The sequence below is a fragment of the Carcharhinus amblyrhynchos genome, unplaced genomic scaffold (assembly GCF_965287045.1).
Source record: "Carcharhinus amblyrhynchos unplaced genomic scaffold, sCarAmb.v2.hapA scaffold_41, whole genome shotgun sequence".
In the NCBI taxonomy this organism is placed as follows: domain Eukaryota; kingdom Metazoa; phylum Chordata; class Chondrichthyes; order Carcharhiniformes; family Carcharhinidae; genus Carcharhinus; species Carcharhinus amblyrhynchos.
Window position 1 is genome coordinate 1,127,428 of NW_027649782.1, and position 18,347 is coordinate 1,145,774.

Here is an 18,347-nt window from a genome sequence, read left to right on the forward strand (position 1 = left end):
CCACCCTGGGAAAAAGCTTCTGACTATCCACTCTGTCCATGCTCCTCATAATCTTCTGTCAGGATTGGTCCAAGAATTGGGCAGAGAGACGGCAGATGGAGTTTAATCCAGACAAATGTGAGGTAATGTATTTTGGAAGGTCTAATACAGATAGGAAATATACAGTAAATGGCAGAACCCTTCAGAGTATTGATAGGCAGAGGGATCTGGGTGTACAGGTACACAGGTCACTGAAAGTGGCAATACAGGTGGACAAGGTAATCAAGAAGGCATACAGCATGCTTGCCTTCATCAGCTGGGGCATTGAGTTTAAAAATTGGCAAGTCATGTTGCAGCTTTATTGAACCTTAGTTAGGCCACACTTGGAATATAGTGTTCAATTCTGGTCGCCACACTACCAGAAGGATGTGGAGGCTTTGGAGAGGGTACAGAAAAGATTTACCAGGATATTGCCCTGGTATGGAGGGCATTAGCTATGAGGAGAGGTTGGAGAAACTTGGTTTGTTCTCACTGGAACGATGGAGGTTGAGGAGAGACCTGATAGAAGTCTACCAGGGTGGGAGAGTTAATTACTGGGGGGAACAGGTTTAAGGTGCGAGGGGCAAGGTTTAAAGGAGATGTACGAGGCAGATTTTTTACACAGAGGGTGGTGGGTGCCTGGAACTCACTGCCGGGGGAGGGAGTGGAAGCGGATAAGGTAGTGACTATTAAGGGGTGTCTTGACGAATACATGAACAGAATGGGAATAGAGAGATATGGTGCCCGGAAGCAGAGGGGGTTTTCATTAAGTTGGGCAGCATGGTGGGTGCAGGCTTGGAGGGCCGAAGGGCCTGTTCCTGTGCTGTAATTTTCTTTGTTCTTTGAAAGCTAACCTCCGGCAACACGGAGGTTACATGTGGGGAAGAATCTCACCATGGATTAGAGAGCAGATGTTTGCTGTTTATTCCTGGCCTGCACAATTGGTGAAGCAATGTGCCTTCTTGTTTGGTGCCTTTCGCACCCCGAGAGAATGGTTGCATGTCCAGAAGCAATGTTTCAAATCATAAACGGTAAACAATGGGGAGCTTTTTACAGTAAATCTTTGGCCCACAGTCTAGATTTCCCAATAATGATGAACGGTTAAGCCAATTGGCTTGTTTGTGTGGAAAGTTTCAGTGACTGATCAACATCATGTTTTAGACTTTTGGATAATATCTATCCCTCCATCCAAATCTCACGCCTGTTTCCAGCGATTGTGTGCTGGACTAAACTGAAAAACAGAATTGTGGAATAGAAATTCCCAGCACGTTATTGAAAAATATATTTCCAAAATGTTAAAATACCTCTTGAATAAGTTTCCTTCTAAAATCCTTGATGTGGAGATGCCGGTGTTGAACCCAGGATGGGCACAATAAGAAATCTCACAACACCAGGTTAAAATCCAACAGGCTTATTTGGAATCACGAGCTTTCGGAGCGCTGCTCCTTGATCAGGTGAATCCTGAGGAACTGTGCTGTGAAATCTCGGGATTCCAGATAAACCTGTTGGACTTTAACCTGGTGTTAACCTGGTGAGACCTTCTAAAATCCCTGGTCGCTAGGTAATTTGTAAAATAATCTTTCTCACCTGGAACTTAACTGAACAGAAAACTATGCTTTTTATCTAATCTGAATTCCTTATGAAGGAGATGGATGGGGTAGAGGCAGAGAGATTCTTCCCGCTCAGAAAGGACAGCAGGACTAGAGGGCACAGCCTCAAGATAAGGGGGGCACAGTTTAGAATGGAGTTGAGGAGGAACTTCTTCACTCAAAGTGTGGTGACTCTCTGGAATTCTCTGCCCGTTGAAGTGGTGGAGGCTACCTCGCTAAATATATTTAAGACGTGGGTAGATAGGTTTTTGGTAGGCAAGGGGATTAAGGGTTATGGGGAGAAAGCGGGAAAGTGGAACTGATCCACTTCAGATCAGCCATGATTTTATTGAATGGCGGGGCAGGCTCGAAGGGCTAGATGGCCGACTCCTGCTCCTATTTCTTATGTTCTTATGTATGAGGGGACATAGCTTTAAATTAAGGGGTGGTAATTATAGGACGGGTGTCAGAGGTAGGTTCTTTACTCAGAGGGTAGTAAGGGCGTGGAATGCCCTGCCTGCAGCAGTTGTGGACTCATCAACTTTAAATGGTCAGTGGATAGGCATATGGATAACGTTGGAATAGTTTAGGTTAGAGGGTCATTAGATTGGTCCCACTGGTCGGTGCAACATCGAGGGCTGAAGGGCCTGTACTGCGCTGGAATGTTCGATGTTCTATGTCCATGTCTATAAGCAGGTTTATTAGGTGAGGAGGGGGCAAAGCAGAGTCATTTCTAGTCTTTGGAATTCTAACAGGAGCTAAGTTAGATCATAGGTTTGAATATTACTAATGAATCCTGTATCACATTGGCTCATTTATTCATATTTAGTACAGAGACGTATCAACATTTAGCTCACCACTTATCTAATTATTTATTTGTGTAATTTACAATGTTAGATTCTTTTCTTGTAACAAATTAAACACATATATCATACTCAAGATCGAGGCAACATACTGTGGATGCTGGAATCTGAATCAAAAGCAGAAAATGCTGGAAAATCTGAGCAGTCTGACAGCATCTGTGGAGAGAGAATAGAGCCAAGTCGGGATGACACTTTGTCAGAGCTGAAGGTAAAGAAAATCAGACAAGATGGGTGGCACGGTGACACAGTGGTTAGCACTGCTGCCTCACGGCGCTAGGGACCCGGGTTCAATTCCCGGCTTGGGTCACTATCTGTGCAGAGTCTGCGCGTTCTCCCCATGTCTGCGTGGGTTTCCTCCGGGTGCTTCAGTTTCCTTCCACATCCTGAGCCAAGATGGAGAGCGAGGTTTCAGAAGTGGGATAATAAGAATAAAAAGTGAAGAAAATGAGATGAAAAGAAGAAATAAAACAAAATTAACGGGAATTGGGGGACGGTGAAGAGGAGAGTTTCAGCTCTGAAGTTGTTGAGCTCGATGTTGAGCGCTTGGAATGTAGTGTTCAATTCTGGAGGATGTGGAGGCTTTGGAGAGGGTACAGAAAAGATTTACCAGGATGTTGCCTGGCATGGAGGGCATTGGTTATGAGCAGAGGTTGGAGAAACTTGGTTTGTTCTCACTGGAGTGACGGAGGTTAAAGGGAGACCTGATAGAAGTCTACAAGATTATGAGACGCACGGACAGAATGGATAATCAGAAGCTTTTTCCCCAGGGTGGAAGAGTCAATTATTAGGGGGAATAGATCTAAGTGCAGGGGGCAAGGTTTAAAGGCAGATTTTTTACACAGAGAGTAGTGGATGCCGGCGGAGGTAGTGGAAGCGGATACTGTAGTGACTTTTTAGGGGCGTCTTGACAAGTACATGGATAGAGGGATATGGTCCCCGGAAGGGTAGGTGCCTGTTAAATCGGGCAGCATGGTCAGTGCAGGCTTGGAGGGCCGAAGGGCCTGTTCCTGCGCTGTAATTTTCTTTGTCTTTTTGTTCTTTGATCTTCAGTCCGGAAGGCTGTAAAGTGCCCACTCGGAAGATAAGGTGCTGTTCCTCCAGTTTTACACAAAGGTTGCATTGATTTAGCTTGAAAAATCGTCCCTGAACCTTCCCTGCGTAAGTTAAATAACCGGATTTTCTCTGTCGGTCTGTGGTCCTGTGCATCGCACAACATTGCTGATTTTCCTGAATATCTGTAAAGTAGGAAAAGCCACAATTATCAACAACAACAAGGAACCTACGGATGCTTATTCCTTCAGATCAGTTTGAAAGTTAGGAACTTGAAATCAACGATAGCCAGAATATAAATGAACTTTCATTCAAACTCAACAATGTATATAACTGAAAATAGAACAAATTACAGAAGTCAAAAAATCTTTCATGGATTTTATCCATGATTACATGTTAGACATTTCCCACTTGCCAGTCCATACCTCTGTTACAATCCATTTCAAATAGCAAAGGGGAGTTAGAAGTGCCACCTGGGCATTCATCCTGCAGGTTATAGACATTACAAACTGATTGGGAGGTGAGAGACAGAGAGGATAAAGTACAAGCACTTTGATGGATGAGAGGTGACAAGTGAGCTTCTCCAGGGATCTGTGCGAGGCCCTCAGCTTTCCAGCGTATAGATTAATGACTTGGAAGAAAGGAACAAAGAAGTTGTAAATGAGACGGCATTAAGAGACAGATTAAGTTGTCCAGATGACGGCAGAATGCTACAAAACAACAGATTTCGTAAGTGAGCACAAGTATGTCAGACAGAGGACAATCTTCAGCAGTGTAAAGTCATCCATTTTAGATCCGAGGAGACAAATGGGAATAACTTCCGAAACACAACAAACTAACAAAGAGATTTGAGTTCCTGTGTACGGAAATCATTATAAGTTCACGCGCAGGTACAAAAAGTAATCCAAAAAGATTAATAGAATGTTAGCTTGCATCAATGTTATCAATGCTTTAATCAGAGAAAATGATTCATCTTCAAGAACATTCTGGAGCAATCTGTATTTTAAAAGATACTGTTCCTGAAAGGGTTAATGTAGGACTCTGCTATTCCTGGAACAGTAAGAAGTCTCACAACACCAGGTTAAAGTCCAACAGGTTTATTTGGTAGCAAAAGCCACTAGCTTTCGGAGCGCTGCCCCTTCATCAGGGAAGTGGAATTTCTGTTCACAAACAGGGCATATACAGACACAAACTCAATTTACAGAATAATGGTTGGAATGCGAGTCTTTACAGGTAATCAAGTCTTAAAGGTACAGACAATGTGAGTGGAGAGAGGGTTAAGCACAGATTAAAGAGACGTGTATTGTCTCCAGACAGGACAGTTAGTGAGATTTTGCAAGTCCAGGCAACTCGTGGGGGTTACAGATAGTGCGACATGAACCCAAGATCCCGGTTGAGACCGTCCTCATGTGTGCTGAACTTGTCTATTAGTCTCTGCTCAGTGACGCTGCGCTGTCGTGTATTGTGAAAGCCGCCTTGGAGAATGCTTACCTGAAGGACAGAGGCTGAATGCCTGTGACCACTGAAGTGTTCGCCAACAGGGAGGGAACACTCTTGCCTTTTGTGTGGGCGGTTTTCATTCATCTGTTGTCGTAGTGACTGCATGGTCTCCCCAATGTACCAGGCCTCGGGACATCCTTTCCTACAGACAACATTGGCCGAGTTGCAGGAGTATGTACCGTGTACCTGGTGGATGGTGTTCTCACGTGTGATGATGGCATCCATGTCGATGATCCGGCATGTCTTGCAGAGGTTGCTGTGGCAGGGTTGTGTGGTGTCGTGGTCACTCTTCTCCTGAAGGCTGGGTAGTTTGCTGTGAACAATGGTCTGTTTGAAGTTGTGCAGTTGTTTGAAGGTAAGAAGTGGGGGTGTGGGGATGGCCCTGGCGAGGTGTTCGTCTTCATCGATAACATGCTGAAGACCCCGGAGAAGATGTCGTAGCTTCTCCGCTCCGGGGAAGTACTGGATGATGAAGGGTACTCTGTCCGCCGTGTCCCGTGTTTGTCTTTTGAGGAGGTCGGTGCGGTTTTTCGCTGTGGCGCGTCGGAACTGTCGATCGATGAGTTGAGCACCATATCCTGTTCTTATGAGGGCATCTTTCAGCATCTGGAGGTGTCTGTCACGATCCTCCTCATCTGAACAGATCCTGTGTATACGGAGGGCTTGTCCGTCGGGCTTGGCTTCTTTAACATGTTTAGGGTGGAAGCTGGAGAAGTGGAGCATTGTGAGGTTATCTGTGGGCTTGCGGTACAGTGAGGTGCTGAGGTGACCGTCCTTGATGGAGATGCGTGTGTCCAAGAATGCAATCGATTCCGCAGAGTAGTCCATGGTGCGTCTAATGGATGGAACTTGTTGATGTCATCATATAGTTGTTTCAGTGATCGTTCATGAGTCCAAAAGAAGAAAATGTCATCGACGTATCTAGTGTATAGCATCGGTTGAAGGTCCTGTGCAGTGAAGAGATCTTGTTTGAACCTGTGCATGAAAATGCCCCTTCATTAGGGAGTGGGAGTTGTGTTCACAAACAGGGCATATAAAGACACAAACTCAATTTACAAAATAATGATTGGAATGTGAGCCTTTACAGCTAATCAAGTCTTAAAGGTACTTTTTACTTTAAAGATACTTTTTGCCTTAAAGTCACTTCTTGCCTTCAAACAACTGCACAACCTCAAACAGACTATTGTCTGTAGCAAACTATCCAGCCTTCAGGAGGACAGTGACCGCGGCACAACACAACCCGGCTAGAGCAACCATGGATGCCATCATCTCAAGTGAGAACACCATCCACCAGGTACACGGTACATACTCTCGAGACTCGGCCAACGTTGTCTACCTGATACGCTGCAGGAAAGGATGTCCCTAGGCATGGTACATTGGGGAGACCGTACAGATGGTACGACAACACATGAATGAACGCCACTCGACTATCAGCATGCAAGAGTACTCACTTCCTATTGGCGAACACTTCAGCGGTCACTGATCTTCGGCGAAGCGTTCTCCAAGACGGCCTCCCAACATACAACAGCGCAGAGTCGCTGAGCAGAGACTGATAGCCAAGTTCCACACACATGAGGACGGCCTCAACAGGGATCTTGGGTTCATGTCACATTATCTGTAACCCCCACAACTTGCCTGGGCTTGCAAAATCTCACTAACTGTCCTGTCTGGAGACAATACACATCTCTTTAACCTGTGCTTAACCCTCTATCCATTTACATTGTCTGTACCTTTAAGACTTGATTACCTGTAAAGACTCGCATTCCAACCATTATTTTGTAAATTGAGTTTGTGTCTTTATTTGCCCTGTTTGTGAACAGAACTCCCACTCACCTGATGAAGGGGCAGTGCTACGAAAGCTAGTGGTGTTTACTATCAAATAAACCTGTTGGACTTTAACCTGGTGTTGTGAGACTTCTTACTGTTCTTACCCAAGTCCAACGCCGGCATCTCCACATCATTACTGGAACAGGCACCTTTCAGCAAGAAAAGGTAATAAAGCAGTTTTAAAGAAGCTGGGAACCTCTTTGACAGTAGGAAGTCTCACAACACCAGGTTAAAGTCCAACAGGTTTACTTGATAGTAAACATCACTAGCTTTCAGGGTTTGCCCCTCCGTCAGGTAAGTGGGAGTTCTGATCACCAACGGACATATAAAGGCACACACATTTTACAGGATACTGATTAGAATGTGAGTCTTTACAGCTAATCAAGTCTTAAAGGTACAGACAATGTGAGTGGAAATAGCATTAAGCACAGGTTAAAGAGATGTGTATTGTCTCCAGACAGGACAGTTAGTGAGATTTTACACGCCCAGGCAAGTCATGAGGGTTACAGATAGTGTGACATGAACCCAAGATCCCGGTTGAGGCCGTCCTCATGTGTGCGGAACTTGGCTATCAGTCTCTGTTCAGTGACTCTATGTCGTGATGTAAGGTTAATTGTATGGCTTTTGCTATCCAATAAACCTGTTGGACTTTAACCTGGTGTTGTGAGACTTCTTACTGTGTTTATCCCAATTCAACGCTGACATCTCCACACCATAACCTCTTTGACCCCAGTGGGCTGTTGGATCACATGTTGTTTTAAGGCTTCAAGAAAGAAAAACCTACTTTTCTATAAAAAATTGGGGAAAACAAGAAGGCTCAAGCTTGGGGCTAAAAAAAATCGGTTCCTGAAGCAGCACCCCCAGTCCAAATTAAAAAGGCAATGGAAGCTGTTCCAAAGCCACTGTGCATGCAAGAGACATTGATGGAGTTCCCAGTGCTGAGGGAATGCATGTATGTGTGTGTTTATGCATGTGAGTGTGTGTGTGTACATATGTGTGTGTGTGTACATATCTGTGTGTGTGTATTTGTGTGTACATATCTGTGTGTGTGTGTGTGTACATACCTGTGTGTGTGTGTGTGTGCGTGTACATATCTGTGTGTGTGTGTACATATCTGTGTGTGTGTGTACATACCTGTGTGTGTGTGTATTTGTGTGTACATATCTGTGTGTGTGTGTACATACCTGTGTGTGTATTTGTGTGTACATATCTGTGTGTGTGTGTGTGTACATATCTGTGTGTGTGTGTACATATCTGTGTGTGTGTGTACATATCTGTGTGTGTGTATTTGTGTGTACATATCTGTGTGTGTGTGTGTGTACATATGTGTGTGTGTACATATCTGTGTGTGTGTGTGTGTGTACATATCTGTGTGTGTGTGTGTGTGTACATATCTGTGTGTGTGTGTACATATCTGTGTGTGTGTGGGTACATACCTGTGTGTGTGTATTTGTGTGTACATATCTGTGTGTGTGTGTGTACATATGTGTGTGTGTGTGTACATATCTGTGTGTGTGTGTACATATCTGTGTCTATGTGTGTGTGTGTGTGTGTGTGTGTGTACATATCTGTGTCTGTGTGCTTATGTGCGATTGTCATAGAATCCCTACACTTTGGAAGGAGGCCATTTGGCCCAAGTCTGCAGTGACCAGAATCTCACCCAGGCCCTATTCCCGTATTCCCTCATATTTACCCTGCTAATCCCCTAACTCCAGGGTTAATTTAACATGGCCAATGCATCTAACCCGCACACCTTTGGACTGTGGGAGGAAAGCGGAGCAGCCGGAGGAAACCCACGCAGACACAGGGAGAATGTGCAAACTCCACACAGACAGTGGCCCGAGGCTGGAATTGAACCCGTGTCCATTGTGAAGCAACAGTGCTAACCACTGTGTGTGTGTGTGTGTGTGTGTGTGTGTATGCATGTGTCAGTGTGTGTGTGTATGTGTGTGTGTGCACATGTCTGTATGTATGTCCGTGTATGAGAGTGTGTGCGTGTGTCTGAGTGCGTGTGCTTACCTGTGAGTGTGTGTGCCTGTAAGTGTGTGAGTACGGTAAGAAGTCTCACAACACCACATTAAAGTCCAACAGGTTTATTGGTATCACGTGCTTTCAGAGCACTGCTCCTTCATCAGGTGAGCCTGTATGCACTCTACACCAGCATCCCCCATTTCTGCAACAGCCTCAGTATTCAACACCAACAACTGCCAGATGCAATTCTACAACTCATCCGCTTCATCCTGGACCACCTTTGACAACCAGTTCTTCATTCACACACACGGAACAGCCATGGGGATCAAATTCGCACCTCACTATGCCAACATCTTCATGCACAAGTTCAAACAAGACCTCTACGCTGCACAGGACCTTCAACTGACTCTATACACAGGATATATCGATGATATTTTCTTCCTTTGGACTTAGGCAAAGAATTACTGAAACAAAATAAAGTTTATTTATTAGTCACAGGTAGGCTTACATTAACACAGCAATGAAGTTGCTATGAAAATCCCCTTGTTGCCATACTCTGGCACCTGTTCGGGTAAACGAGGGAGAATTTACCATGGCCAATTCACCTAACCTGCACATCTGTGGGAGGAAACTGGAGCAACCGGAGGAAACCCACGCAGATACGGGGAGGATGTGCACACTTCAAACAGACAGTGACCCAAGCCAGGAATTGAATCCAGTTCCCTGGCGTAGTGAGGCAGCAGTGCTTGCCACTGTGCTGTCCCCTAACTACATGAAGACATCAATAAGTTCCATCCCATCATCCGTCACGTCATGGACCACTCTTCAGAATCAGTTATATTCTTGGATACTCACATCTCCATAAAGGGCAGTCACCTCAGCACCTCACTGTACCGCAAGCCCACAGATAACCTCACAATGCTTCATTTCTCCAGCTTCCACCCTAAACATGTTAAAGAAGCCATCCCCTACGGACAAGCCCTCTGTATACACAGGATTTGCTCAGATGAGGAGGATCGTGACAGACACCTCCAGATACTGAAAGATGCCCTCTTAAGAATGGGATATGGTGCTCAACTTATCAATTCCAACGTGCCACAGTGAAAAGCCGCACCAACCTCCTCAGAAGGCAAAAGTGGGACAAGGCCAACAGAGTATCCTTTGTCACCTAGTACTTCCTCTGAGCGGAGACACAGCGGCATCTTCTTCAGAGCCTTCAACATGTCATTGATGAAGATGAACATCTTGCCATGGCCATCCTCACACCCCCACTACCTGCCTTCAAACAAGCGTGCAACCTCAAACAGGTCATTGTTCCAGGCAAACTACCCAGCCTTCAGGAGAACGGCGACATGACACCACACAACCCTGCCACAGCAACCTCTGTAAGATGTGCCAGATCACTGACATGGATGCCATCATCTCACCATGAAAACACCATCCACCAGGTACACGGTACATAGCACATAGGACACAGAACAGTACAGTACAGTACAGGCCCTTCAGCCCTCGGTGTTGTGCCGAGTTATGTCCGAAACCAAGATCAAGCTATCCCACTCCCTATCATTCTGGTGTGCTCCATGTGCCTATCCAATAACCGCTTGAAAGTTCCTAAAGTGCCCGACTCCACTATCACAGCAGGCAGTCTATTCCACACCCCAACCACTCTCTGGGTGAAGAATCTATCTTGGACATCCCTCCTATATCTCCCACCATGACCCTTATAGTTATACCCCCAGTAACAGCTACATCCACCTGAGGAAATAGTCTTATGCAACTCAGCCGATACCTCATAAACTGCAGGAGAGGATGTCCTGTGACATGATACATCGGTGAGAGCGTGCGGACGCTGTGACAACAGATGAGTGGACGGCGCACAATAATCACCAGGCAAGACTGGTCTCTTCCTGTTGGGGAACACTTCAGCAGTCAAAGGCATTGAGCCTCTGACTTTTAAGTAAACGTTCGCCAAGGCAGCCTTCAAGACACATGACAATGTAGAATCACTGAGCAAATTGATAGCCAAGTTCTACACACATGAGGACGGCCTCAACCGGGATCTTGGGTTCATGTCACATTTCATGTAACACCCACCATTAGGCCTGACCTTGCAAAATCCTACTAACTGGCGATGATCTTTGCGTCGTCAATGGAGACGGGAGAGGTTCCAGAGGATTGGAGGATTGCGGATGTAGTTCCTATTTTTAAGAAAGGGAACAGAGATAGCCCGGGAAATTACCGACCGGTGAGTCTGACCTCAGTGGTTGGTAAGCTGATGGAGAGGCTTCTGAGGGACAAGATTTACGAACATTTGGAGAGGTTTGACATGATCAGGAATAGTCAGCATGGATTTGTCAAGGGCAGGTCGTGCCTTACAAGCCTAGTTGAGTTCTTCGATAATGTGACTGAACACATTGACGAAGGAAGTGCCGTGGACGTAGTGTACATGGACTTCAGCAAGGCGTTTGATAAGGTCCCCCATGCAAGACTTCTTGAGAAGGTGAGAGGGCATGGGATCCAAGGGCCTTTGGCCTTGTGGATCCAGAACTGGCTTGCCTGCAGAAGGCAGAGAGTGGTTGTGGATGGGGCTTTTTCTGAATGGAGGTCAGTCACCAGCGGAGTGCCTCAAGGATCTGTTCTGGGACCCTTGTTGTTTGTCATTTTCATAAATGACCTGGATGAGGAAGTGGAGGGATGGGTAAGTAAGTTCGCTGATGACACGAAGGTCGGTGGTGTTGTGGATGATCTGGAAGGATGGCAAAAGTTGCAGCAGGACATAGATAGGATGCAGGACTGGGTGGAGAAGTGGCAGATGGACTTCAACGCGGATAAATGTGTTGTCGTCCATTTTGGCAGAACCAACGGGATGAACGAGTACACTATTAAGGGCAGAAGTCTGAGTAGTGTTGAGGAGCAGAAGGATCTTGGGGTCCGGGTCCACAGGACTCTTAAATCGGCCTCGCAGGTGGAGGAGGTGGTCAAGAAGGCGTATGGTGTACTGGCCTTCATTAATCGAGGGATTGAGTTTAGGAGTCGGGAGGTAATGCTGGAACTTTATAAGACCCTTGTCAGGCCTCATTTGGAGTATTGTGCGCAGTTCTGGTCGCCTCACTATAGGAAAGATGTAGAAGCTATTGAAAGGGTGCAGAGGAGATTTACAAGGATGTTGCCTGGACTGGGAGGCATGCCTTATGAAGTTAGGTTGAGGGAGCTGGGACTCTTTTCCCTGGAGAGACGAAGGTTGAGAGGCGACCTGATAGAAGTTTACAAAATGTTGAGAGGAATAGATAGGGTGGACTCTCAGAGGCTATTTCCCCGGTTTGAAATGGTCGCTACGAGAGGACACAGATTTAAGGTGCGGGGAGGGAGGTTCAGAAGTGATGTTAGGGGTAAGTTTTTCACTCAGAGGGTGGTGAGTGAATGGAATCGGCTGCCGTCAGTGGTGGTGGAGGCGAACTCGCTGGGGTCTTTTAAAAGACTTCTGGATGAGTATATGGGGTTTAATGAGATTGAGGGTTATAGATAGGTCTGTAGGTTGGTAGGTGATGTGGTCGGCGCAACTTGTGGGCCGAAGGGCCTGTTTGTGCTGTAGTGTTCTATGTTCTATGTTCTATGTTCTAACTTTTAGGGCCAACTTTAAGGGCGTTCAAATGGTCAGTGGATAGGCATATGGAATAGTTATAGGCATTGGAATAGTTTAGATAGGCAGTTTAGATGCCAAGGTAGGCATTGGAATAGTTTAGGTTAGAGGGTCATTAGATTGGTTCCACTGGTCGGCGCAACATCGAGGGCCGAAGGGCCTGTACTGCGCTGTAATGTTCTATGTTCTAACAGTCCTGGCTTGAGACAATTCACACCTCTTTAACCTGTGATTATCCCTCTCTCCACTTGCACTATCTGTACCTGGAAAGATTTGACTACCTGTAAAGACTCGCATCCCAACCATTATCTTGCAATTGAGTCTCTGTCTATGTGTGCCCTGTTTCTGAACTCAATTCTCAGTTCTGATGAAGAGGCAGTGCTCTGAAAGCTCGTGCTACCAAATAAACCTGTTGGACTTTAACCTGGAGTTATGAAATTTCTTAGTGTGCCCACCCCAGTCCAATGCTAGCATCTCCACATTCTGTGTATGTGTGCATGCGTGTGTGTGTGTGTGTGTGTTTGTGCGTGTTAAAGTATTGAGAAAAATTAATAATTCTGCATTTATATTTCATGTTGTGTGTAAATAAGCTTCGGATAGAGCGTGGAAGTTGGATGGAGAAAAGGGAAATGTTAAATATCTTAAAGTGTAATATTGTTTGTATCCAACATTTAACTGCAAGCATTGTTTAACTTGTAAATCTCATCTTGGATTCTAAGTAGGGGGAGTGTGATAGGATATATACAGCATGGATAAGGTCCTTCGGTCCATTGAGTCTGCACCAACACAGTAGAAACATCTGAACTCCAACCTAATCCCACTTACCAGCACTTGGCCCATAGCCCTGAATGTTATGATGTGCCTAGTGCTGACCCAGGTACTTTTTAAAGGATGTGAGGCAACCCGTCTCTACCATCCTCCCAGACAGCATGTTCCAGTCCTGCACCACCTTCCGGGCAGAATGGTTTTCATCATGTCCCCCCCCAACTCTCCTGCCCCTCACCTTGCACCTATGTCCCTTTGTGACTGACCCTTCAACTGAGGGGAACATCTGCTCCCTATCCAGCCTGTCCGTGTCCCTCATAATCTTGTGCACCTCAATCAGGTCACCCCTCAGTCTTCTCTGCTCCAACGAAAGCAGCCCAAGCCGACCCAAACTCTTTCCATAATTGAAATGTTCCATTTTAGGCAGCATCCTGGTGAATCTCCTCTGCACCCCTTCCAGTGTGTCCACATCCTCCCTATAATGTGGTGACCAGAACTGCACACAGTGCTCCTGCTGTGGTCTCACCAAAGTTCTAATCAACTCCGTCATGACCTCTCTGCTTTTGTAATCTATACCCCGATTGATAAAGGCAAGTGTCCCATATGTCTTTTTCACCACGCTACTAACAGAAATCTGTGGACAAACACGCCAAAGTCTCTTTGTTCCACAGAACTTCCTAGTGTCCTACCATTCATTGAATACTTCCTATTCATTCAAACTATATCACTTTTCAGGATTAAATTCCACCTGTCACTTGTTCCCCCATTCCGTCTATGTAGCCCGAGACACTGCGCCTCACTGTTAACTACCCATCCAATCTTTGTGTCATTCGCCAACTTACTAATCCTACCCCTCTCCTAGTCATCAATGTTGGTTATATAAATGATGAATATTAGGGGGCCCAACACAGATCCCTGTGGTACATCGCTGGACACTGGCTTCCAGTTACTAAAGCAGCCTGTTGTCGTCATCCTCTGTCTCCTACAACTGATGTGAAGATGCCAGGGTAAACACAGTCTCAAACACCAGGTTAAAGTCCAACAGATTTATTTGGTAGGACAAGCCACAAGGGATTGATTATAAAAGTAGGGAGGTCTTGCTGCAACTGTACAGGGCACTGGTGAGGCCGCAGCTGGAGTACTGTAGCAGGTAGGTCGTGCCTTACTAACCTTATTGAGTTTTTTGAGAAGGTGACCAAAGAGGTGGATGGGGGTAAGGCAGTTGACGTGGTATACATGGATTTTAGTAAGGCGTTCGATAAGGTTCACCATGGTAGGCTTCTGCAGAAAATGCAGATGTATGGGATTGTGGGTAATCTAGGAAGTTGGATCAGGAATTGGCTATCAGATAGGAGACAGAGGGTGGTGGTGGATGGTAAATATTCATCATGGAGTGCAGTTACGAGTGGTGTGCCTCAGGGATCTGTTTTGGGGCCACTGTTGTTTGTAATTTTTATTAATGATCTGGATGAGGGTATAGTTGGGTGGATTAGTAAATTTGCTGATGACACCAAAGTTGGAGGTGTGGTAGATTGTGAGGAAGGGTGTCATAGTCTGCAGGGAGACTTAGATAGGTTGCAGAGCTGGGCCGAGAGGTGGCGGATGGAATTTAATGCGGAGAAGTGTGAGGTAATTCACTTTGGTAGGAGCAACAGATGTGTCGAGTATAGGGCTAACGGGAGGACTTTGAATAGTGTGGATGAACAGAGGGATCTAGGTGTGTGTGTACATAGATCCCTGAAAGTTGGGAATCAAGTAGATAAGGTTGTCAAGAAGGCGTACGGTGTCTTGGCGTTTATTGGTAGGGGGATTGAATTTAGGAGTCGCAGTGTAATGTTGCAACTGTACACTACTCTAGTGCGGCTGCACTTGGAGTACTGTGTGCAGTTCTGGTCCCCGCATTACAAGAAGGATGTGGAGGCGTTGGAGAGGGTGCAGAGGAGGTTTACTAGGATGTTGCCTGGTATGGTGGGGAGGTCCTATGAGGAGAGACTGAGGGATCTAGGGTTGTTTTCGTTGGGAAGAAGGCGGCTAAGAGGGGATCTTATTGAAACATATAAGATGATTAGAGGTTTAGATAGGGTGGATAGTGATAGCCTTTTTCCTCGGATGGAGAAAGCTAGCACGAGGGGGCATGACTTTAAATTAAGGGGGGGTAGCTACAGGACGGATGTCAGGGGTAGGTTCTTTACCCAGCGGGTGGTGAGGGATTGGAATGCCCTGCCTGCTGCAGTTGTAGATGCGTCTAGTTTGGGGGCGTTTAAGAGATCTCTGGATAGGTTTATGGACGAAAAGGGATTGGTATAGGCTAGTGGGTCATTGTTTTTGTAACTGGTCGGCGCAACATCGTGGGCCGAAGGGCCTGTTCTGCGCTGTAATGTTCTATGTTCTATGTTCTATGTTCTATGTTCTACTGTGTGCAGTTTTGGTCGCCATACTTATGCAAGGATATTTTGGCTTTGGAGGGAGTGCAGAGGAGGTTTACTAGGCTGATACCGGAGTTGAGGGGGTTGAGCTATGAGGAGAGGCTGAATAAACTAGGCTTGTACTTGTTATCGTTTAGAAGAATGAGGGGAGATCTCATTGAGACATATAAGATGATGAATGGGATGGATAGGATAGAGGTGGAGAGACACTTCCCGCTCAGAAAGGACAGTAGGACTAGGGGGCACAGCCTCAAGATAAAGGGGGGGCGGTTTAGAACGGAGTTGAGGAAGAACTTCTTCACTCAAAGGGTGGTGAATCTCTGGAATTCTCTGCCCGTTGAAGTGGTGGAGGCTGCCTCGCTAAATATTTTTAAGAAGCGGGTTGATGGGTTTTTGATAAGAGAGGGGATTAAGGGTTATGGGGAGAGGGCGGGAATGTGGAACTGAGCCATGACAGATCAGCCATGATCTTATTGAATGGCGGGGCAGGCTCGAAGGGCTAGATGGTCTTCTCTTGCTCCTATTTCTTATGTTCTTATGTTCTTTCGGAGCACTGCCCCTTCATCAGGTGAGTGGGAATTTTGTTCACAAACAGGACATATAAAGACATAAATTTACAGAATGATAGTTGAAATGTGAGTCATAGAAATCATAGAAACCCTACAGTATAGAGAGAGGCCATTCGGCCCATTGAGTCTTCACCGACCACAATCCCACCCAGGCCCTACCGCCATATCCTATATATTTTACCCACTAATCCCTCTAACCTACACATCCCAGGACACTAAGGGGCAATGTTTAGCATGGCCAATCAATGTAACCTGCACATCTTTGGACTGTGGGAGGAAACCGGAGTACCCGGAGGAAACCCACACAGGTACAAGGAGAATGTGCTGGGAATGGAACTCATTCCACACACATTAGGATGGCCTTAACTGGGATCGTTCTTGTCACACTATCTGCAACCCCCATGACTTACCTGGGCTTGCAAAATCTCATTAACTGTCCTGTCTGGAGACAATACGCATCTTGTTAACCTGTGCTTAACCCTCTCTCCACTCACATTGTCTGTACCTTTGAGACTTGATTACCTGTAAAGACTCGGATTCCAACTATTATTTTGTAAATTGAGTTTGTGTCTTTATATGCTCTGTTTGTGAACAGAAATTCCACTTACCTGATGAATGGGTAGCGCTCCAAAAGCTTGTGGCTTGTGCTACCAAATAAACCCGTTGGACTTTAACCTGGTATTTTGAGACTTCTTATGGTCCTACAACTGAGCCAATTTTGAATCAACTTTGTCAAATTACCCTGTGTCCCATGTGAACTTACCTTCTTTACAAGTCTCCCATGTTGGGCCTTGTCAAATGCTTTGTTGTAATCCATATAAACTATTTTGATTGAACTATGCTCGTTTACACCCCTGGTCATCTCAAAAAATTCAATCAAATTTGTTAGGTATGACCTCTCTCTGACAAAGCCATGCTGACTATCACTGATCAAGCATTGCATCTCGAAGTGAAGATAGATGCTTTTCTTCAGAAGTTTGCCTAATAGTTTCCCTACCACTGATGTGAGACTCACTGCTCTGTAGTTACCTGGTTTATTCTGTAACCATTCTTAAATAGTGGATGTACATTAGCTGTTCTAGAGTCATAGACATAGAGTCATTGAAGTTTGCAGCATGGGAACAGGCCCTTCAGCCCAACTTGTCTGTACCTCCCAGTTTTTGCCACTAAGCTAGTCCCAATTACCTGCATTTGGCCCATATCCTTCTATACCCATCTTACCCATGTAACTGTCTTAATGCTTTCTAAAAGACAAAATTGTACTTACCTCTACTACTACTTCTGGCAGCTCATTTGTATCTCTCCCTTGTCAGTTTAAACCTATGCCCTTTAGTTTTAGACACTCCTGCCTTTGGGAAAAGATGTTGACTATCTACCTCATCTGTGCCTCTCATTATTTTATAGGTTTCTATAAGATCATCCCTAAGTCTCCTACGTCCCAGGGAAAAAAGTCCCAGTCTATCTAACCTTTCCTTATAACTTAAACCATCGAGTCCTGGTAGCGTCCTAGTAAAATTTTTTCTGAACTCTCTCTAGTTTAATAACATCCTTTCTATAATAGGGTGACCAGAACTGTACACAATGTTCCAAGTGTGGCCTTACCAATGTCTTATACAACTTCAACAAGATGTTCCAAATCTTGTATTCAATGTTTTGACCAGTGAAACCAAGCATGCCGAATGCCTTCTTCACCATCCTGTCCACCTGTGACTCCATTTTCAAGGAGCAATTTTGAGTATTTCCTTTAACAGTGTATATTTATCCAGCTTGTATTCTCAAACCTCTGACATCTATTTGTCTCCCAGCTACAACAGTGAAAATCAGTGAGGCTGACTTTATGGAACAACCTAAACCATAAAGATTCTGACAGCAGAGACCCGACAGCATCAGTCAGTGATCTGGGCCGGCTGCTCATCTCTCTCCAGCTTAATGAGTTAGCAATCCTGTACAAGAGAGAGCAGGATTTCAGTAACAATCAAACACGGTCTGCACACCAGAATTTCATTTGATTCACTTTTATTTCGGATTCTAACAGCTCATAAACTGGAAATTGAATTATTGGTTGACTGTTTTCTGTTTATTCTGCACAGCTCCCTTTATAACTTCATTAATCGAGTCCCAATTGCATC